The following is a 23,793-nucleotide window of genomic DNA, read 5'->3' on the forward strand; positions in this document are numbered from 1 at the left end:
TGCTTGGTAAACGATGCAATGCAGCTCACTGTGGTGAGCACCACCTATGGTGCGTGGGGTGCAGCAAATTTGACAACCGTGTGTCCAGTATAACAGAGGTAGTGGCGGAGGACATACGGTGCCATATGAAATTTTACTTATGTTCGAAACAGGCATATGTTTGTTGAAGTTATTTTTTTTTGGTCTTGACGCAGCCGCTGGGCTAAGACATTTTTTATTTATTAGTGTGTATGTAAGTAATATGTTATCACTTACGTAATTTTGAAGTTTTTGTGTAGATTGTATCACTGGTATAGATGTTATTTTAATCATTTTTAAGACTTCTGAAGAAGGCTATATTATTATAGCAGAAACCATGGTCAAGGTTTAAAATAAACATAATTTAGTGCCATTGTAGGCTGTTTTTCATTCGAGACAATTTCGTAACGGTTGCTGTTGTTGCTGCCACGATGAAAATAATGTATTATTTTTATTTCCAATAAAAACAATAAATACCTATTTTCAAAGATGTGGCTTTAAAAATCTTTAGTAGTACCTTAATGATGATTTATTTTTATGACAACTTTCACTCACTCACTATTTTACCACCTTAGAGGTTGAATTTCCAAAAATTCTGCCACGTTTCTTTACTTCTGACCAAGAAAGCAAACATCAATTATCATAGTTCTAGCTTAAAAATTGCCTTAATAGCAACACATTTTCAAAATGCCTTTTATCCTCTAATTCACTGCCTTAGGGACAGAATTTAGAGCAATCACTTACTAAACAATGCGTACGGTTGTGGCTGCGCCCTCTTCTAATGTTTTGTCGTTTCTGATTGGATCAGGAGAGGGTGGTATGATAGGCGGTGGCCAGTTTCCTCTCACTACAACACAAAATGCATATGATGTTAAAATACACTTTATTACAGGAACCAACTGAGTCTTAAATTCAATTATGTCCAATCTGAAGTTCTGTGGTTAACAGCAATCAGACAATACATATTAATTCTTGAATCTCGTCCATGTCCATATGACAACTATAAACAATGATTAATGTTCCCTCACAGCTAGCTAAGGTGCAAAGCGATGACTATAAATGTGGCAAACTAGAGCACAATGTGACGTACTGAGGTGCAATGCGAACTGAGTCCCAATGAGATGTACTGAGGTAATGAGACTTAAAAGATTGAAACAGCTTGGTCGGTGGCAGCGGCCTATATGCATGCTGCTCAGGGGACATTATCAGCATGTAGCCTGGGAGTGTCTTGGTCTTCTCGTCAGAGGTGTGCCTAGTTCAGTACCTGCTATACAATATTTGCTAGTGCCGACCGACCGGAGTGCTGGCGAAGGCATACGCCAGCACACCTGCAGGGTAAGATGAACAGCACCCTCTCCAAATTTCAAGCTTCTATCACTGGCAGTTTGGGCTGAGGGATGATTTAGTGAATCAGTCATACCCTATTTTAAACCTTTAGACACTGCAGTACCTGCAAAATGGGAGGGAAAAAGACTCAATGATAAGACCAAACATAAAGTCCTCAGGTTCTCCAAATATGTTTAATTTTCTCAGCTGTGCCCAGTCAAAAATGATTACATAGCACAGGGTGTATACGACACGGGACAACCGGGAGATCCGGGAAAAATCCGGGAATTGTTTAGAACTCTGGGAATTTTTTATTGTTTTAGTTTTCAGTTAAATTTTTGTGATTTTGACTGGTAAGAACCAATACTCTAACAAAGGATATTACTGTAACCCTCTATTGCAGAATAATACTGCAGCAACAAAACATGAACGAGAGAAAAAAAAAGTTAAGTTGCAAATTAAATGCGCCGTATACAACAACAAAACACAGTGCTCATACAAGCGTCTGTCAGCAGCAAAATGTGACAAAGGCTTTAGGAAGACTATGCAATGTTTCATAACAACAAATTGCCTCCTGTGAGCGTGACGTGACAACTGTTTAAATTAGATTCGTTTGAGCAGTTCTGTGCGGGCTCTTGCGCATGCGCAGTTGAGTCGCGTATGAGTAGTACCTTCTTTCGCTTCTGGTTACAGAAGTATGGCTGGATGCCACTACTTAATATTGCCCCGGTTCGGAAATATTAGTGGTGGGCAGGAAATCGCGTATCTGTTAGAAATCACAGTGATTGAGAAGTCACAGATATCACAATAACAACTTTACAAAATCTAACTGCGATTTCGGTCACAGTTAGCAGTCGCAAGTAGCATTTCACATTCAAGAGCCATCTGTTGGCCGAATTCCGTACTGCTTTCTGCGATTTCAATGACAAATCGCGGCTAGAAGTCGCAAGTAGCAACTAAAAAGCGCAGTTAACAGTGCCATCTGTTGAGCAAAGTTCATACTACGCTATTCGCTACTGTGACAAATCGCAACTAAGAGTCGCAGGTAGCAACTAGAAAGCGCAGTTAACATTCTTTACCTAGTGCCATCTGTTGACCGACGTACGTACTTCGTTACGAGAGCCTTGCGCCTCACGAGATCGACGTGCTGTGTGTGACTGTGTGCATAATACTGCATATGAAGGGCTTATTTCAATAGTGGTACAAGTCCACTTTTGTTCATTTTGAGATACAGAGTCGTAAAGTTAAATGAGTGCTGAAAAATCTGCAGTTGAGATACCAGAAATATTCAAGCATAAGGCTTCTTGCTAGAGATGAACCTTTATTTATGTTTGTTTGGATCATTAATTTCAGAAGCATTATAGACAGAAAAGTGGAGGTAATGGACTTGTATCACTATTGAAATAAGCCCTTCATATTATATGACGACATGCACATTCAGCATCAGTTATGGTTGGTCAAACACAGCTGTGACTCTGAATATTAATAAGAAGCAACATTGCCTTTTTCTACTGAAAATATCAAGTAATGTAACAAATGTTTGATTCTACTTCCAATATGACAGTTTTGGTTAATACTCCACATGCCTACAGGACTTTGCAATGTTAACACAGCAGAACTCAGACACCTGTATAAGTTTAGTGAAATAAAAACAGTATTATTGTGTCATATGAATGCCTCACTTTTGTTCCGACACAGTTCAAGACTCGGGAGAAAAGTTTTACACCTGGTGTTATACATGGCAACTTCACACACAAGAACTTTTTGCCCACACTACTACCACCTACATAAGTAAGCTTTTCCTGTGTTACTTTCAAGTAATGTACTTAGGCTATTCCTGATTTAACTGCAAGATCTGTACTTCCCACTTTCGTATCAACAATGTCAAAATGCATATTGTAGACTTCGGGATATGTTACAGGTCAGTGTCACACCAAGATTGATGAGAAAGAGGGGGGGGGGGGGGGGGGGGGGGGAGCATGTCACTCTCCAACAAGTGTTTACCAATAAATAAGTGGCGGAAAATTACGGGTATAGGACGGCTTAACATGTGGAAAATGAAATTTTCATTATTCACTCACTGTATTTAACATTTATTATTCCTTTAAAATCGCACAACAACTTCAATAAAACACAGTTTAATCACTCATCTGCACACTTATTTCACAATAATGTCACTTTTAAACTGCAAATCCTCTAAGAGCTCTCTTGAATCTTCACGAGTCTCTCCCAACAGCCTTGATGTGGATAGATATGTACAGCAACCAGAACTGTGTCTGCAAAATCACAAGGATTATTAAACAATTTTTGCTGTCACTAATTACAAGCAATATAATTGACAGAGTAGATTGCTAATATTTGCTGTAATGAGCGCCACTCAATGGGGTACATTCCACATTGGCAAGAACGATCTCACTTAAGTAATTAAGTCCATCGAAACACTTAGAAACTAACCTCTCGTCTGATGAAAACGGTCTAAAGACGCAGTGGCAATTTCTCCAGATCTGCTGACAATGATATTTTGAGTTATCACTTTACTGAGTAACTGAAATGTAGCTCGGGTACCTGAGAACATAACAATATGTTAGAATTCATTTTCTAACCACGAACTATTACGGTACTGTATGGCTACTTACATATTAATTACATTATTAATATTTTCACAGTTGTTTCTTTAATACAAAATTAAAGCCAACGGAAGAACAAACGTAAAACATACTTACCAATGACAGGTTTGTTGAGATGCAATTTTCTGTGTGCACAGATGTAGCTTTTTCATACGGTGGTAAGTCGCAGAAATTGCAGGAGTCACAGAAATCGCAGAAGTAGCAGTGGTGGAGGGATACACGACCTAGGTTCCTTAACTGCGACAAATCACAGTTAAGAATAACAGATACTGAAAAGTACCATTCACAGAAATCACTGATATCGGAAAATCGCAGTTATGTTATGTGTTATGTGGTTTATTCATCTCATTACATACAATTTTCAAATCATTTGATTTGATGTACAGGAGACATGTCAAGGTTTACAAAAGAAACTTTTTTCACTTTTTTAAGAGAAATACAAAAGTAAATTATATTTTACATTTCTAAGTTACAGCTACACATGTACATAAAATAATAAATGTATTACAATCCCTGTGTTCAGATTGTGAAGCTGTCTTCAATGAATTCATCGACAGAATAATAACACTTTTCCACCAGGAGAGTAAAGAGCAATCTTTTCAGTGAACCAATCTCCATTTTAAATATATTACTGCCTTTTATTTTATTGAAAATTTTTAACCCCATATACTCTGGCGTTTGGACATAAAGTTTTAAACGATGTGTTGGAAGTTTGAAGTTATCTCTGTGGCGAGTGCTGTAGTTGTGGTCAAAACGGAAATTGTCTAGTGTATGTTGATTTCTATATAGGAACACCACCATCTCATATATGTAAAGTGAGGGGATAGATAGTACTTTTAAATTTTTTAACAGTGGTCGACAGGATTCCTGTTTTTTTTGCAACACACGTTTCTAATTACTTTCTTTTGTAATACTAGGAGCCTAGTGACATTTGCTTAATTTCCCCAGAAGATTATGCCATAACGAATAACTGACTCAAAGTAGCAGTGATAAACTATCTTTCTGGTATCCATGTTTGTGGCACCTGACAAAATATACATTGCAAATGCTAAGTTGTTCAGTTTATTTGCTAAGTAATTTGTGTGTACCTTCCAATTGAAATTTTTGTCAAGATTTAGGCCTAAGAACTTCACGTGGTTTGCTTCTGTGATATCCTGATCATTGCAAGTTATCTTTATTTCACTCCTTTCTACTGATTTAGCTTCAAATTGCATCATTTTGGTTTTAGTTACATTTAGTTTTAGTCCATTTTAATAGAACCAAGATTCAAGTTTTTCTAAAGTATTTTTGGCTTTTTCTGGAATATTTTCAGATACCTCATTTTCAATTAGAACTGATGTATCATCAGCAAATAAGACTGAATGAACATCAATAGCAAGAGGTAGGTCATTTACGTAAAAAAGAAACAGATAGGAACCCAATATCGGACCTTGTGAGACTCCTTGGAGAACTGTTTTCCAGTCTGATAAATAATTGGTTCCATTTGAAGTTAAAATTACTCTTTGTTTCCTACCTGGCAGGTAAGAGCTAAACCATTTTAAAGCAGTGTCTCTGAATCCATACATCTGTAATTTGTGGAGGAGTAATGCATGGTTCACTGAATCAAAAGCTTTAGTCAGATCACAGAATATACCTGTGACCTTTCTACCTTTATCTAACGTGGAGCATATTTTTTGGATAAACTCATTTATAGCATTCGCAGTGCTTTTACCCTGTTGGAATCCGAACTGGTTTTTAAAAATTATATCATTTACAGTAAGAAAGTTATTAATTTGTTTTGCTGCAATCTTTTCAAACACTTTAGAGAAGACCGGCAAGAGAGAGATAGGGCGGTAATTCCCCATATCTTCTGTCGATCCTTTCTTGAATAGAGGTTTGATCTCACCATATTTCAATACCTCTGGAAAGCATCCCTGTTCATAAGATTGATTTATAATAGTTGCCAGTGGTTGGGAAATAATATCGTACACATACTTGATTACAGATGATGTTATTTCATCCCACCCATGTGAGGTTTTGTTTTTTAGAGACAATATTTCCTTTTCCACATCCCTTTGGGTTATTTTTTCAAATTGTTTAAAAGATGTGTTCTGGCTGTTTTCCAAATTTGTGATGCCCTGATAGAATGTCATATCCACATCCGATCTTACTATGTTTAGGAAGAATTCATTGAAACAACTTGACATCTGAACAGGGTTTACTATAATTTCATTTTCATGTCTAATTTTCAAAATCTCATGAATTTTTACTTTGGCTCCTAGTTCAGACTGAACAACTGACCACACTGCTTTTGTCTTATTTCTGTGTTCTTGTATGAATTTATTATTTGCCATTTTTTTAGCTGCCGTTACAACTTTCCTAAATACAGCTTTATACTGTTTGACATAAATAACAAAATCTGGATTTCTGTTTGATTTTAACTCATTGTGGAGCTCTCTCTTTCTGGCACTAGAGATCTTTATTCCTGTTGTAATCCATTTGAGTTTACCATTAACTTTCTTTTGCTTATATCTACGAGGAAATGATTCATTAAATACCTCTAAGAAACAATTTAAGAATTTGTCATAGTTTATCGAGCTTGAACTATTGTAGTCTACAGGCCAGCTTATTATACTTAATTTACTGCGGAATAAATCCATTTTACTTTTACTTAGATCCCTTTTTATACACACTTCTGGAGGCTTTAGGTTATTTGCTTTTGGGAGCTCAATAAACAGAGCTGAGTGATCTGAAATACCCAAGTCTAAGCAGTAATTGTGTTTATTTCCACTGTCAAATTTGTAGTTAGTAATAATATTATCAATGCAGGTCACTGATCTGCTGTTTTCCCTAGTGCCTTCAGAAAAATTTAGCTTGAAACCAGATTTCTGAATTAAGTCACGAAATTTTGTGGAATCATTGCTTTCAACTAAGACATTTAAGTTGAAGTCTGCTGCTATAACAACTTTTTTCTTACTTTCTTTCTGGAGTTTTTCCAGGAGGCATTCGAATTTGGTTAAAAACGCTTTTGTTACCGCACATCCAGGAATTCTGTAGATTGCTATAACCAGTGTATTCAGATCACTCAGTTCTACAGAGCAACTTTCAAACACGCTCTCTTCATTTAAATAATTAAAACTATCTCTTACTGTATAACTTATGGAAGAATTGACAAGAATGCAGGAGCCTCCACGAGATTTGCTTATTCTACAAAAGCTAGCAGCTACCTTAAAATTATTAATACTATTTAGTACTTTTATACTATATTATGTTAACCAGTGTTCATTAAGGCAAATTATTTTAATATTGACGGATTCTGAAAGCAGAATTATTAGTTCGTCGATTTTTGAGAATTTACGATTTGGTAGTTCTGCCCCTAAGCCAGTTTAGCCCGATTTTTGAGAATTTACGATTTGGTAGTTCTGCCCCTAAGCCAGTTTAGCCCATCACTAGGAAATATAGTAAATCTGGCGCTGATGCCCAGAGCAGCCAGAGTTGTGGTGGGGAGATGGGTCGTCTCCACGTGACCTGTGTTTACGTTCAGTGATTTGGTTGTTTCCTCTACGTTTATTGCTCTCACGTTAAATGATAACAAACGGATTTTTGCGGCTGGGAGTTATCAAATGAATTAAAATACGTTCGCATAATTACGGAAGGCTAAAATATGGTATTAGTTTTAGATTTTATTTGCGCCTCCCTCACAGTCAAGCATTAATCGCCTTGCAGAACAATGAAGTTATTTTGTCGGTTTGCTAAAGAGATTTGGCTTTCATTAATCTTTTCTGCTTTATTTGAAACGAAGTATTTAATTTCTCACTCTTGGCTAGCTTCAACTGTTCGCTGCATTTCAAGTGCACGTATGGCATTATGCTATAATAAAGAACCAAACATGAGATAATACAGTACTGGTACTCCAAAAAAATTTACATACGAGTCTGAACATATGAATGTGCATTTTAAGCCGAATTATGAATTTTAATATGGTTCACGAAATTCCGATGCTCTTGAAGTATTCTCTGATGTCTTGTTTCTTTTATGACATAATGTAAGATCTTTTAATGTTTTACACGTACAAACATATGGGCTTCCTACGTCATCGTAGCTGCGTAAGCGCGGTGACGCCTATTATCTGGCGCTCTCTTGCAACTGCTGAAACGAACCTATTTCTAACAAGTCGCCGGAAAATATTGTGGATGGTGGTTTGAAAAGCGTTACATTCAAACCAAATTTCCTTTTACGCAAGATGAACTATGTGCGAGAATGTACGATGAATTTCTTAAATCACAAAGCGTTTGACTCTCATTTAAAAAATCAGCTCTTTGAGGACGACCATTTAGAAGAATTTCGAGCCCAGAAGATCAGACATTTACGTCGTTATTAAAAATTTTACTAGCACATTTGTGTGAAGTATCTTGAAAGTGTAACACGCGCAAAAAAGCTCAACATTATATGTGCAAGCTTAGCTTCTCTTCCAGCTTATTAATCTTCGAGTAAAATATTGTAAATGAATTAGAGGTGGCAAAAAATAACTTAACTGATAGAAATAACCGGTTACTGAGAAGTAATGGTTACTGCGATAATTCATTTCAATTACTGTCTAATGTCAACAGTGCCTCGCGCCATCTGTTGACCGAAGATCGTACTAAGCTTTCCCGTCAACTCATCGGAGATCTGGCTAGGAACTAAGGAGAGGGTAGACCATTTGGAAGGCATTCTATAGGCCATGGGAATAACTGTCACTGTGAGACTGCGCGCCATCTGTCGATAAGAACTGTGTACTATATCATGCGCCTTCGATACTTTTAGCACAAACAATTAAATAAAGTTAATGTCCGAGCGGTGGCTGATATGAGCTGCAGTACAGGCATTAACAAGTACGGTCGTTCCCTTAAGCCACCGCCTCATATGCCAATTTAGCTTGGACGAGTAATATAAAGAGAGGTACCATAAGGAATTCGAGCGACTATGGAAATAACTGTCAGAGATCTGTATTTTCCTCTGGCAGTTATCGTTATTGGCTCACAGTTCTCGCTCTCTGGAAGTTGGTACTGGAATAACTGTGTGTCTGTGTTCCTAACACAGTGACTCCAGTCTTAGGCCCCGGTGATATTTCAGAGACGATAGTTACTGGAGTGAACAAATATTTACGTACTTCTTCGGAAATAGCCGCTGGCCATCGCGCATGACAAATAACATGTCAGGAAGTATAAAATAATACAGTTGAATATAATAATTATTATCCTCATCATTTGTCAGGAGATTGTCAAAATATGTGAATATATTACAGTAACTGCTAATATTTACAGAATTGATACACTGTCAGAATAAAACACAGTTACGCACTTTTAATAAATTTATCATACACAGAACACCCGATCATGACTGTTGCAACCAAGTGTTGTCAAAACTGAAATATAGCACAATTTTTACCTAAGCTGTTCTATCAGTCTCTGTTACGATATTCATCTACAGAGTAGGAGGGGTCAATGGAACCGTCCGATTCCACCCGTCTGCTTCGGCGTAAAAAGGTGGTGTGGTGCGTGAATGTCATTACGGCACGGTGTTTATGAACTGGTTTTTGTGTGTGTGTATTTGGAGGGGGGGGGGGGGGCTGGCCAATCTACTTTCCAGTGCCGGAATTTGCTAGTGGTGATTAATTTATTTTTATTTCTAGCTGTGATATTTTGTGTATGTATGGAGTATTGAATATGATTTAATTTATGTAGGGATGATTGATTTGTGGACTTTTGGGATTGTGGTTTTATTGTTCGCAGTTGTAGGTGTTGGTTTTTTGGCATCAGTAGTTGTGGTGGACCTATATAGGTTACCGGAAATGACCGATTCCCATTTTCATAGTTGTACGTGTTGATGTTTTGGTGTCGTCATCTGATGTTTACCTATGTAGGCCAAGGGAAATGTCCGATTCCAATTTTCGTGCTTTTTGTTGTGGGTATTTGTGTTTTGGTATGGTCACCTATGGTTGACCTATAGTGTTCAAGGGAAGTGTCCGATTCCTGCAGATTTTTGTTGGTGTAGCAGAATGCTGTATTTTTTTCTGTTTGTTATTCATTTTGTGTTTTGAGATCATGGTGTGTTTTTAATGGTTGCTGACTTGCTGGCAGTTTATTGAAAATGCATGAATAAATATACTTGGTTAGAATACAAAGTTCCTTGAACAGGTTCCTACATGATGTTCTTGAATTTATACCACAAACGATTTTTATTACACGCTTTTACATGCAAAAAACTTTTGCTACGTTTGATGAGTTACCACAGAATATGCTGCATTATGAAATAATAGAGTGAAAAAATGTGGTATGCCCTTTCCAACTGAATTTATTATCGAGTTGTAGTCCCAGAAATGTAAAACTGTCAACCTTTTCGATCTGCATGTCTTCATTTTTTGTTGTATTACACGGCTGTACACTTTATTCTATTATGTGAGCAGCACAAGAAATTAAGCTTCGAATTTAACCTACAGTACTAAGTTTACATATTACTTCATACTTAAAAACGCATGTTGTTAACATTTTACTTAAACAGTGCTGTGGCGAAGTTCCGCGTACTTTCTGATGCAGCTGCGAAGATAATATTTCTAATAGCGACCGATAACCTACAAACATATAATATGAAACACTAATAATCGTTCTAACAACAACTAAAATGTACCCGGAGTTAATAAGCTAACATTATGACACGATTCATACGACATTCCTGCCATTTCACACTACTCGCAGTTATACTGATAACTAAACTGATGGATTCCAACTACGTCGTTATTTAACTTTCTGAGTATTCGGTATTCGTCAGCGAAAAATAACTTGGCAGTTATTAATAACCGTTGACAATAACGGTTATCAGAGAATAACTGGAACTGTGATAACGGTTACTCCAGAATAACCGTTTGGCCCACCTCTACTGTAGCCCCCCGGAGTATTCGGTATTCGCTAGCGAAAAATAACTTGGCAGTTATTAGTAACCGTTAACAATAACGGTTATCAAAGAATAACTGGAACTGTGATAACGGTTACTCCAGAATAACTGTTTGGCCCACCTCTAAAGTGAATGCTATATATATTAATTTAAACCATTAACTTTTCTTATTTGTGTGTTCGCGCTACTTGATCTTACTATTGGCTGACTACATCAAGTGTAATCAGCTGGCGAGATGACGTGACATGAGCTATGACTGGCTTACAAAAGCGCATCGCAATCTTTATTACTATATCTTCGTCGTTTACCAGCCATGGCTGGACACACTGCGTCACAAATACAATGTTTATCAACTAACATTTATACAACACCATATACAAAATTTATATTACAAAGAAAAAAAAATATTTATGCAGTGCACAAAAACACACAGAACATACAGAAAATGAAATATAACTACACAGGAAAGTAAAACTTCACAGCAGCAAATGAAAATACCATAAAGCAAAATGTTTACAAGACAAAGGCCATGTAGATCACACACATAAAGTTTCATTTTGGCAAAATATGTACTTTAAGTAAAACACAATATTAAATGTGCAGTTAACTGAGAACATAAAAAGAAGATTAAATTTATTATTTTGTCCATTCACTACAACCACTGTTGAAAAATTATTCCAAGGAATATAGTGGATGTTGTTTCAAGTCCTGAGGAATTTTTTTCTGAAATAATTCAGGTGGCACGGATTTCACTTCTGGAGGCAGTTGATTGTACATTTTTAGGGCGACTGTTGGAAAGCTGTCTTGTGTACTTGATAGGCGACACCTTGGCACTTCAATGTTCCTCTTGAAGCGAGTGTCATGATTATGTATTTCTTGTCTTATGCTAAAATTCCTTTGATTTTCTTTTATATAAATGAGGCAGAAAAACACATATTGGCTAAAAACCTGAATAGTGTAAATTCGCGTAGTCGTCTGTCATCTGTTTTTGTTTTGAACGGCCAGTGTCGGTTGGTCACAGTCAGTGTGCTCCCTGCCGCCGTTGGATAAGCAGCTGCAGCAGCAAGTCGTATACTCCTAGCTCACTCATTTGTTACATAGTTTAATTCTTAATTTCTTTGCGTGTTTTTGGTACTTGCATTGTTTAATTCATAAATTTCGGGCGTATTATAGTATTTGAGAGTTGTAGCATCACGTTTTAGTACTCGAATAGTGTTAAATCGCGTAGTCTCCTTCCGTCGCCGAGCAGTGTGTCAGCAGTGCACAAGTGGCAACATTACTGCATTTACTAGGCAATCTTGTATTTTAATAACCGCTTCAATTTTGTGTCGTTTTGTTTGCGCTCTCTGTAGATTAGTTCAGACGTTCTTTGCACAAGTTTTTAGCATGGATAGGGACTGCAACTGCTGTGTTCGGATGCAGGCTGAGTTGGCATCCCTTCGCTCCCAGCTTCAGGCAGTGTTGGCTTCGGTCACACAGCTTGAGGCTGTTGCCAATGGGCATCACTGTGGGGGTCCGGATGGGGGTTTGTCGGGGACGGCCAGCTCGTCCCACGCATCCCCCAATCGGACTACGACTGTGGTTGCCCGGGATACTGCCCGCATTGAGGCTGATCCCTCACCTGTGGTAGAGTGGGAGGTCGTCTCAAGGTGTGGCAGGGGGCGAAAGACATTCCGGAGGGCTGAACGGAAGGCCTCTCCAGTTTGTCTGACGAACCGGTTTCAGGCTCTGTCTCAGGCTGATACTGATCTTCAGCCTGACATGGCTGCTTGTCCTGTTCCAGAGGTTGCCCCTCAGTCTGCAAGATCCGGGCAGTCGCAGAGGGTGGGCTTACTGGTAGTTGGGAGCTCCAACGTCAGGCGCGTAATGGGGCCCCTTAGGGATATGGCAGCAAGGGAGGGGAAGAAAACCAAAGTGCACTCCGTGTGCATACCGGGGGGAGTCATTCCAGATGTGGAAAGGGTCCTTCCGGATGCCATGAAGGGTACAGGGTGCACCCATCTGCAGGTGGTCGCTCATGTCGGCACCAATGATGTGTGTCGCTATGGATCGGAGGAAATCCTCTCTGGCTTCCGGCGGCTATCTGATTTGGTGAAGACTGCCAGTCTCGCTAGCGGGATGAAAGCAGAGCTCACCATCTGCAGCATCGTCGACAGGACTGACTGCGGACCTTTGGTACAGAGCCGAGTGGAGGGTCTGAATCAGAGGTTGAGACGGTTCTGCGACCATGTGGGCTGCAGATTCCTCGACTTGCGCCATAGGGTGGTGGGGTTTCGGGTTCCGCTGGATAGGTCAGGAGTCCACTACACGCAACAAGCGGCTACACGGGTAGCAGGGGTTGTGTGGCGTGGGCTGGGCGGTTTTTTAGGTTAGATGGCCTCGGGCAAGTGCAGAAAGGGCAACAGCCTCAACGGGTGCGGGGCAAAGTCAGGACATGCGGGGACCAAGCAGCAATCGGTATTGTAATTGTAAACTGTCGAAGCTGCGTTGGTAAAGTACCGGAACTTCAAGCGCTGATAGAAAGCACCGAAGCTGAAATCGTTATAGGTACAGAAAGCTGGCTGAAGCCAGAGATAAATTCTGCCGAAATTTTTACAAAGGCACAGACGGTGTTTAGAAAGGATAGATTGCATGCAACCGGTGGTGGAGTGTTCGTCGCTGTTAGTAGTAGTTTATCCTGTAGTGAAGTAGAAGTGGATAGTTCCTGTGAATTATTATGGGTGGAGGTTACACTCAACAACCGAGCTAGGTTAATAATTGGCTCCTTTTACCGACCCCCCGACTCAGCAGCATTAGTGGCAGAACAACTGAGAGAAAATTTGGAATACATTTCACATAAATTTTCTCAGCATGTTATGGTCTTAGGTGGAGATTTCAATTTACCAGATATAGACTGGGACACTCAGATGTTTAGGACGGGTGGTAGGGACAGAGCATCGAGTGACATTATACTGAGTGCACTATCCGAAAATTACATCGAGCAATTAAACAGAGAACCGACTCGTGGAGATAACATCTTGGACCTACTGATAACAAACAGACCCGAACTTTTCGACTCTGTAAGTGCAGAACAGGGAATCAGTGATCATAAGGCCGTTGCAGCATCCCTGAATATGGAAGTTAATAGGAATATAAAAAAAGGGAGGAAGGTTTATCTGTTTAGCAAGAGTAATAGAAGGCAGATTTCAGACTACCTAACAGATCAAAACGAAAATTTCTGTTCCGACACTGACAATGTTGAGTGTTTATGGAAAAAGTTCAAGGCAATCGTAAAATGCGTTTTAGACAGGTACGTGCCGAGCAAAACTGTGAGGGACGGGAAAAACCCACCGTGGTACAACAACAAAGTTAGGAAACTACTGCGAAAGCAAAGAGAGCTTCACTCCAAGTTTAAACGCAGCCAAAACCTCTCAGACAAACAGAAGCTAAACGATGTCAAAGTTAGCGTAAGGAGGGCTATGCGTGAAGCGTTCAGTGAATTCGAAAGTAAAATACTAGGTACCGACTTGACAGAAAATCCTAGGAAGTTCTGGTCTTACGTTAAATCAGTAAGTGGCTCGAAACATCATGTCCAGACACTCCGGGATGATGATGGCATTGAAACAGAGGATGACAAGCGTAAAGCTGAAATACTAAACACCTTTTTCCAAAGCTGTTTCACAGAGGAAGACCGCACTGCAGTTCCTTCTCTAAATCCTCGCACCAACGAAAAAATGGCTGACATTGAAATAAGTGTCCAAGGAATAGAAAAGCAACTGGAATCACTCAACAGAGGAAAGTCCACTGGACCTGACGGGATACCAATTCGATTCTACACAGAGTACGCGAAAGAACTTGCCCCCCTTCTAACAGCCGTGTACCGCAAGTCTCTAGAGGAACAGAAGGTTCCAAATGATTGGAAAAGAGCACAGGTAGTCCCAGTCTTCAAGAAGGGTCATCGAGCAGATGCGCAAAACTATAGACCTATCTCTCTGACGTCGATCTGTTGTAGAATTTTAGAACATGTCTTTTGCTCGAATATCATGTCGTTTTTGGAAACTCAGAATCTACTATGTAGGAATCAACATGGATTCCGGAAACAGCGACCGTGTGAAACCCAACTCGCTTTATTTGTTCATGAAACCCAGAAAATATTAGATACAGGCTCCCAGGTAGATGCCATTTTCCTTGACTTCCGGAAGGCGTTCGATACAGTTCCGCACTGTCGCCTGATAAACAAAGTAAGAGCCTACGGAATATCAGACCAGCTGTGTGGCTGGATAGAAGAGTTTTTAGCAAACAGAACACAGCATGTTGTTCTCAATGGAGAGACATCTACAGACGTTAAAGTAACCTCTGGCGTGCCACAGGGGAGTGTTATGGGACCATTGCTTTTCACAATATATATAAATGACCTAGTAGATAGTGTCGGAAGTTCCATGCGGCTTTTCGCGGATGATGCTGTAGTATACAGAGAAGTTGCAGCATTAGAAAATTGTAGCGAAATGCAGGAAGATCTGCAGCGGATAGGCACTTGGTGCAGGGAGTGGCAACTGACCCTTAACATAGACAAATGTAATGTATTGCGAATACATAGAAAGAAGGATCCTTTATTGTATGATTATACGATAGCGGAACAAACACTGGTAGCAGTTACTTCTGTAAAATATCTGGGAGTATGCGTGCGGAACGATTTGAAGTGGAATGATCATATAAAATTAATTGTTGGTAAGGCGGGTACCAGGTTGAGATTCATTGGGAGAGTCCTTAGAAAATGTAGTCCATCAACAAAGGAGGTGGCTTACAAAACACTCGTTCGACCTATACTTGAGTATTGCTCATCAGTGTGGGATCCGTACCAGATCGGGTTGACGGAGGAGATAGAGAAGATCCAAAGAAGAGCGGCGCGTTTCGTCACAGGGTTATTTGGTAACCGTGATAGCGTTACGGAGATGTTTAACAAACTCAAGTGGCAGACTCTGCAAGAGAGGCGCTCTGCATCGCGGTGTAGCTTGCTCGCCAGGTTTCGAGAGGGTGCGTTTCTGGATGAGGTATCGAATATATTGCTTCCCCCTACTTATACCTCCCGAGGAGATCACGAATGTAAAATTAGAGAGATTAGAGCGCGCACAGAGGCTTTCAGACAGTCGTTCTTCCCGCGAACCATACGCGACTGGAACAGGAAAGGGAGATAATGACAGTGGCACGTAAAGTGCGCTCCGCCACACACCGTTGGGTGGCTTGCGGAGTATAAATGTAGATGTAGATGTAGATGTAAAACAATCATTATGCCTAGCCTGGTGAAAATAGGCTTACAGTGGTCCAGTCTTTTGCTAGAGGATATGATCCTGATAGCTTTTTTTTTGTAATAGCAACACATCTTTGCTGCCTGAGGAGTGTCCCCACACCAACATCCATAGCTGTGGAAGAGTGCATGGTAGACTAATGTGAGAAACTGGTCAGTTATTATGCTCTCCAGATTCCTCAGGAGGTATATCACACGAGAAAGTTTGGTGCATACACATGCAGTGTGATCATTCATGGAGAGTTTGCTGTCAATCTTGAAGCCCAGTAGTCTGACAGTCTCCATGTTTTCTTGGTCTTCAATGTTGGTTAGACTGCATAACAAATGTTGGGTTTTTTCTTCATTTATCTTCATTTTGTTTATTATGAACCATTCTTTTATTTCTTCAAGCATCAAATTTGATGGACCAAGAGCTTCTGTGGCTGTATGTCCTTTGGCAATAAGGGTAGTGTCATCTGCAAACTGCAACATTTGACTATTACAGCTCATATCATTGACATATATGAGGAATAGGAGAGGTCCTAAGACTGATCCTTGGGGCACTCCATGTTCCAGTTTTTGTTCAAGAGAAGTTGTTCCATGCGCTGATATTACCTGCTTTCGGTTTTCCAAATAAGATTGGAGTGTTGATAGAACAACACCTCCAACACCATAGCATCTTAACTTGGGTTGGCTATTAGTGTTGTGTGTGAGATGCAGTCAAAGGCTTTGCTGAGGTCACAGAGTGTCAGTGCCACACTCTCCCTCTCTTCAAAACTCTGTTGAATCGTTTTTAATAAGTCCAGTGTGGCTGTCACTGTTGATCTCCCTTCGCAGAATCTGTGCTGTGTGTTTTGGAATAAGTTGTTTTCCTCAAAGTAATTCAGTACCTGGCAGTGCATCACAGACTCAGTAACTTTGGCTAGTACTGGTACCACTGAGATTGGTCTGAAGCTGGACACCTCGCATGGATCCCCCTTCTTATATATTGGTACTGTGCGCACTACTTTAAGGAAGTCTGGGAAGACACCAGAAGATAGACCTTTGTTTATTGCTATGGCTAGTGGCTGAGCTAATTCTGCAATAATTTTCTTTAGCAGTGTGCAGGACATGCCATAGATGTCTACACTTTCTGAGTGTTTGTAGGAGTTCACAATTTTTATCATGTCTTCAGGGTGTACTTCCTTCCAGTTTTGAATACTGCAACTGTCTGCATTTCTTGTTTGCAGTCAGATCTAGGTCAGAGTGTGGAATTTCACTCACTGTCTTCTCCACTATTCTGACAAAATATTCATTGAAGTCATCAGGGCTACATGAATTTAAGCAGGAGGTAGTCTTCTTTCTGTTCTCATTTACAAGATTCCAGGCAGCTTTACAAGGATTTTGGGCCTCTTTAACGTATGTATCATTATATTTCTTTTTTGCTTCCTCTACTGCCTTCCTATAAGCTTTTTTGGCTTTTAGGTAGTTGTGGTGATGTAATTCTTTAGCTGGAATGTCTAAAGTAGATTTCATTCGGTCCTAGCACATTGTTACAATACACTTCAATTTATTTAGCTCGGGGGTGTACCATTGTTTCACATTGATAACTTTCTGCTTGCCTTGTGATTTGTCCACAGGATTCTTCACTGGTCTTAGCGGAAACATGTCATCAAATATTGCTTTTAAGGTTTGGAACAGACATAAGAAAGAATCACTGTGTACTAACTCTGCAATTTTCTGCTGCCAGTTTACACAAGACAGAGCTGCTTTGAGATCATTTAGTCTCTCTTCTTTAACAAATCTTCTTTTGAATGTGTAGTTTGAATGCCATGTGCTTATCTGCGGTTTGCTCCTCATACTGGTTTCTATTACTAGTGCACTGTGATCTGCTATCATAGGATCAACTACACTGAGTTTATAATCCCAGATGTTGAAGTTGGTGTACAGGCATGCACCACCCCTTGTTGGGAGCTTATTTGCAATAAACAACCCATAACTGGTAATTAATCTCATAAAGACCCTCTCTCTGGCATCTCCATCACCTATGTGTATGTTAAAATCTCCACACAGTGTGATTTTTGAGTTTAGGCGTGTTAGGTAACACAAACAGTTCTCCATATGTCCAATAAAATTCTCAAAGTTACCATCTGGTGAATGGTACACAGCAACAACAACTAAATCAATATTTGTTAATAACAGTGCAGCTAATTCAAGATCAAAATCCACACAAAAACTGCTTAAATCAATTTCCTTGATGCTATGATCTCTGTTGGCATACACAGAGACCCCATTGCAGTTCTTCGAAACCAAGCACTGGCCATGTCCAAGTATTCAACAGATTTATAGAAATCACCCTCTGCTACAGCTAGCCAGTGTTCACAAATACATAAAACATCTGGTTTAATTTCTTCTAAAAAAAAAAAAAAAAAAAAAGATAGGAGATCCATTTTGGTTCTTATGTACTGCAAATTTACACTTGCAATCTCGATTTCAGTGCTTCGGAAAGTGACATTCGGTGTTTGGTGGAATTCAAATTCATACCTGCGTACATGTTGCTGCACATCAAAGGTATTTCAAAACGGCGTGCCCCCCCCCCCCCCCCCTCCCCTCCACGAGGTCGTTTTCTAAAGTGCTGGTAAATTCTACGTCTGTATATAAAACCATAAACATTCAAATTTCAAAGAACTGATGAGTTTTACAGTGCCGAGAAAGAGTATACTGTCGCTTAACATGGGGAAAGTGTATTTTCACCCAGGAGAAAACGTATTTTTAACTGTGAAATCCGGGAATTTTTTTTTCCTTGTCCACGTATACACCCTGTAGCAGTAGTGCGAGTGGATGATGAAAAAGTTCATAAGCAGAAAGGCCTCCTACTTTGTAACTTAAAAAAATGTTCATGGGCTGTCATAAGCAATATGGTAGAATTGCACTCCTCAAAATTTTGTGAACTCAAGCCAAAGTGGTGTATTACAGTTGGTTCTGTTGGTACAAATTTAGTTTGTGCATGTGTAATAGATCAAAATGCAAAATCGATGTTGGCTGCAACCATGACTACAAGGAAGTAATGAACAGAATTATGAGCTGTTTGGAATCAGAAAACTGCATGCTGCAATACTGTGAGGAATGTTCTGAAAAACCAGAGCTGGAAGTTTATTTGGTACATGTTTTCAAAGAATATGATCCAGAAGAAATGATGGGATACATACAGTGTGTTGATATTGGCAGTGATACAACAGAGATGTTGCATTCAACTGTAGAAGAGTTTATAGGGGGATTGGTTCTAAAAATTCCTAGTATGAAAGCCACAATTTCATTTCAAAACACCAAAGTTCATATCTGAGGCACCTGTATGAAAATCTTTTACGTAGTGAAGGGATCATTTTGACTGATTTTACACAGAAGTATTCATTTGTCATTCAAGATTATGTTATAACTACAGCGTAACAGCATTTGTATTATTAGTGACTACCTTCGTCATGATACCATTGCAGTTCATGCATTCATGATGAAGCTGATTAAAAACCTGAGGATAATGATGGGGGAAATCAAGCATATGCACTACTTTAGTGATGGATCTGCTATCCAAAACAAGAATTTCAAGCAATTTATCAATTTATGTCTGCATGAAAAGGACTTTAGTATCTACGCCGCGTGGAATTTCTTAGGAAACAGCCATGGAAAACACTCTTGTGATGGAACTGGAGCAGCAGCTAAAATACTGGCAGCTCATGCTAGGGTGCAGAGGCCTTCAGATAACCAAATACTGTCCCTTGTTTATCTATTTAATTTTTGCAATGACAACATTTCAGGCATTATTTTTTATGTTACACAAAAAGAAATTTAACAATTTTAGTCTGATCAGGAGAGAATGTCTGTCAAATGCCATACAATTGCTGGTATAAAAGAAAATCACCAGTCCAACACACTGATTTAAACAAGTTCAAGGTAAGCAGTTTCCTATGGTGTTGCAGCAGTCACAGTTTAAGCATTTAGAGCAGATGGAGAAACCCCAGCTGTTTCAATTACATTGTTACAGCCCATGCAATACATTGCTTTTATGAGTGGGCCTATGTATGAAAATGCTTAGGAGAGAAATGCAAGTGAAGTTCATTAGAAAAAAGATACCTTTTTCAGTTTTATGCATGCCCTTGTCCTGCCAGTGCTTTTTTCACTGGCCATCTATGAGTGGTGCTTGCCGGATTCCAAAGAAATACATATTTGAAATCATACAAGCACCATCAATAACATCATCAGGAAGGCAATGCATTTAATCAAAATCTGAACAAGACAGTAACAGAAATTTATTCAGTCTGAATTGGACAAGAATTATTTCAGACATACAATGTGTTTAAAATTTCTAAAGTTCTTTATTTGCATTTATTTTATTGCAGCTTATTACTTGAAGTTGAGTTGTACATAACTACACTTATATTTTTACTGACATGAAAGCAGCTTTCTCTTATTTACTTTCTGTTTAGTCATTAATGACATATTTGAGCGGATACACTGTATATGAAAGTAATAACTTTGAATGATGTTTCCCAGCCAAAGGCAGACGTGGGTCAAAAATCAAATTATGTAGCTTCTGAAGCTTAAAAAATCTATTTCTAGACATAGAAAGTTAAAACAGATTAAAGAGCATATAGCTGAAATATTGAGCCTGGAACTATCTGTATTTGGCGTCCGAAATGTTTTCAACAAATTTGCAGGAGCATATATTTAGGTAGAGAGGGACAGAGGCTATTGTATAAAAAGCACAAGAAGATGCAGGGCTGTGTGTCGTATTACCAACTCTTGGCAGAATCTGTCCATAAAATTATGATTTATGGGATTTGAAGGATGGTCAGAAATTTTCATCATCAGCCTTTGACATTTTTTGCTATCTCTTTTGAATGAAATTTGTGCTGAAAGACTGATCTGTAGTGTAGTTCAAACTCTAGGTTAGACTGAAAAGTGATGACGTGGATGCGAGATGCCAAAGCCAATAAATATGATATGACACAAAGTTCTTCTGTATTTTCTAAACTGTTCAAGTAGTTATTTTAAGGTCAGTCATTGAGCACAGGTTACATACATCTCACATTCAATATTTATTACAGAGAAGGATAAATTAGAAAAACTGATCTGAAACAAGGATTTCTTAGTAGAGAGCAGAAAAAATTATCTTGGATGAAGAGTCAGCAATAGTTGTAGAAGTAACTTCAGGCATACCCTAAGGAACTGTATTGGGGTCCTTGCTGTCAGCATTGTACATTAATTAACTGTCACACAATCTTAATAGTATCCTCAGACTTTTAGCACATGATGCAACTACCTGTAATGAAGTACTATCTGAAATGTATATAAAAATTGCACAAAAAGTTTAAAGAACCAGTATTAATAAATATTTACCATATCAAGTGCACTGACTTTGTTAGCCAACACAAACAGTAGCATTTCTACTACACTTTTCTAACCGTCACAGCCAGGGTGGAAGGGGGTGGAGGGGAGGCGGGGGGATGCTATATCCTGCTGTATCGCTAGGCGAACGCCACACTGGGGCACTGGTTCGAGTAAACGCAACGGTGAGGGTGCCGCTGAACAATAAACCAGAGTCCCACAGTCAAGATGGGATTGAACAAGGTCTCCGTAGAGCTGCAACAGCATAGAGCGATCTGCCCCCCAGTTGGTGTTGCTCAGGCAGCGGAGAGCATTGAGGTGCTGCCAGCACTTCCACTTCAGCCGGCGAAGATGAGGATGCCACATCAATCGGGTGTTGAAAACCAGTCCTAATAATCAATATGTCTCCACAACAGTGAGTGGATCCTCATTAAGATAAAGTTCAGAATCCGGATGAACGGTACGACGCTGACAGAAGTATGAGACACGACTTCACGGCTGAAAACTGGAAGCCATGGGCTAGAGCCCATGACTGCACCTTGTGAATGGCTCCCTGTATGCACTGCTCAGCAACACCAGTACTGGAGGAGCAGTACGAAATGCAGGAGTCATCCACATACAGAGAAAGTGTAACCGACGGCCCTACAGCTCCTGCTAGGCCATTAATGGCCACTAAAAATAGAGATACACTCAATATGGAGCCCTGTGGAATGCCATTCTCCTGAATACGAGGGGGGGACTATGGGAGGCACCAACTTGGACACAGAAACTACGGAGCGACAGGAAGTTTTGTATAAAAATTAGGAGCAGGCCCCGGAGACCCCACTCATACGATGCGGCAAGGAGATGATGTTGCCAGGTCGTGTCGTATGCTTTACGTAAGTGGAAAAAGATGGCAACCAGGTGTTGGAGTCGTGAAAAGGCTGTTCAGATGGCAGACTCAAGGGACACAAGATTATCACTGGTAGAGCAACCCTGGTGGAAGCCGCCCTGACATAGAGCCAGTAGGCCACGAGACTCCAGGACCCAAGCCAACCGCTGACACACCATACTTTCTAGCAGCTTACAAAGAAAGTTCGTGAGGCTGATGGGCCAGTAGCTATCCACATCAAGCGGGTTTTGACTAGGTTTTACCACCAGAATGATGGCGCTCTCCCGCCATTGCGATGGAAGGACACCATTGCACTTGATCCAGTTGAAGATGATAAGGAGATATCGCTTGTAGTCAGACAAGAGATGTTTAATCATCTGACTGCGGATCCGATCCAGCCCAGGAGCTGTGTCAGGGGAATGTGCAAGGGCACTGAGGAGCTCTCAGTCTACAAATGGCGCATTATAGGGTTCACTGTGGCCTGTAGTAAACGAGAGGACTTTCCTTTCCATCCACCTTTTCAGAGTGCGAAAGGCTGGAGGGTAGTTCTCCGACGCAGAGGCTTGAGCATAATGCTCAGAATCGCGTTTGCATCGGTAGAGAGCATGCCATTGATGTTAACGCAAGGGACACCCATTGGGGTCTGGTACCCAAAAAGACATCTGATCTTCATCCAGACTTGGGAAGTTGATGTATGCTGCCCAATGGTCGACGCGTACCTCTCCCATTACTCCTCTTTCCATTGTTTTATAAACAGGCGAAAGCGGACATGGAGCCGCTTAAAGGCTATTAGGTGCTCTAGGGAAGGGTGCTGCTTATGTCACTATAGAGTTCGCCAACACTCTTTAATTGCCTCAGCAACGTCTGGTGACCACCAAGGGACTGTCTTTCGCCGGAGGCAACCTAGAGAATGAGGGATTGCATTTTCCGCTGCAGAAATTATCATTGTAGTGACCTGCTCAATCACAACATCGATGACACCACGTGGGGGAGATTCAACACTGACAGCAGAGGAGAAGGCTACCCAGTCTGCTTTGTTTAAAGCCTATCTGGGTACGCGTCCGTGGGCATGACGCTGGGGGGGAGTGACAGGAAGATGGGGAAGTGGTCACTACCACACAGGTCATCATCATGTGCTCTCCAGTGGATAGATGGGAGAAGTCATGGGCTACAAATTGATAAATCATTGGCCGACTAACTACCATGAGCCACACTGAAATGTGTGGCAGCCCCAGTATTTAAGAGGCAGAGTTTGAGTTGGGACAGTAAATTTTCGATATCTCTGCCATGCCCAGTAAGCATGGTGCTACCCCACAAGGCGTTATGGGCGTTAAAATCTCCCAAAAGTAGGAAAAGTTTAGGTAGTTGATCAATCAGTGCACCCAATATGTTCAAGGGTACTGCACGATCTGGAG

The 23,793-nt window shown here is 40.1% G+C and overlaps 1 protein-coding gene across 2 annotated transcripts in view; it reads right to left on the minus strand.

The window, feature by feature from the left end:
- Nucleotides 1-23,793, minus strand: part of LOC126177135 (glycerol-3-phosphate acyltransferase 1, mitochondrial) — a 406,498-nt gene that overhangs the window by 362,176 nt on the left and 20,529 nt on the right. The window contains exon 2 of one of the 2 annotated variants that reach the window (XM_049924404.1): nt 763-865. The exons of the other annotated variant lie outside the window; for it this stretch is intronic. The gene's annotated coding sequence lies outside the window, so the exon portion shown is untranslated. The remainder of the gene's footprint in view (nt 1-762; nt 866-23,793) is intronic. 2 annotated transcript variants of the gene reach the window in all.

Source organism: Schistocerca cancellata, chromosome 3, assembly GCF_023864275.1.
Source record: "Schistocerca cancellata isolate TAMUIC-IGC-003103 chromosome 3, iqSchCanc2.1, whole genome shotgun sequence".
In the NCBI taxonomy this organism is placed as follows: Eukaryota; Metazoa; Arthropoda; class Insecta; order Orthoptera; family Acrididae; genus Schistocerca; species Schistocerca cancellata.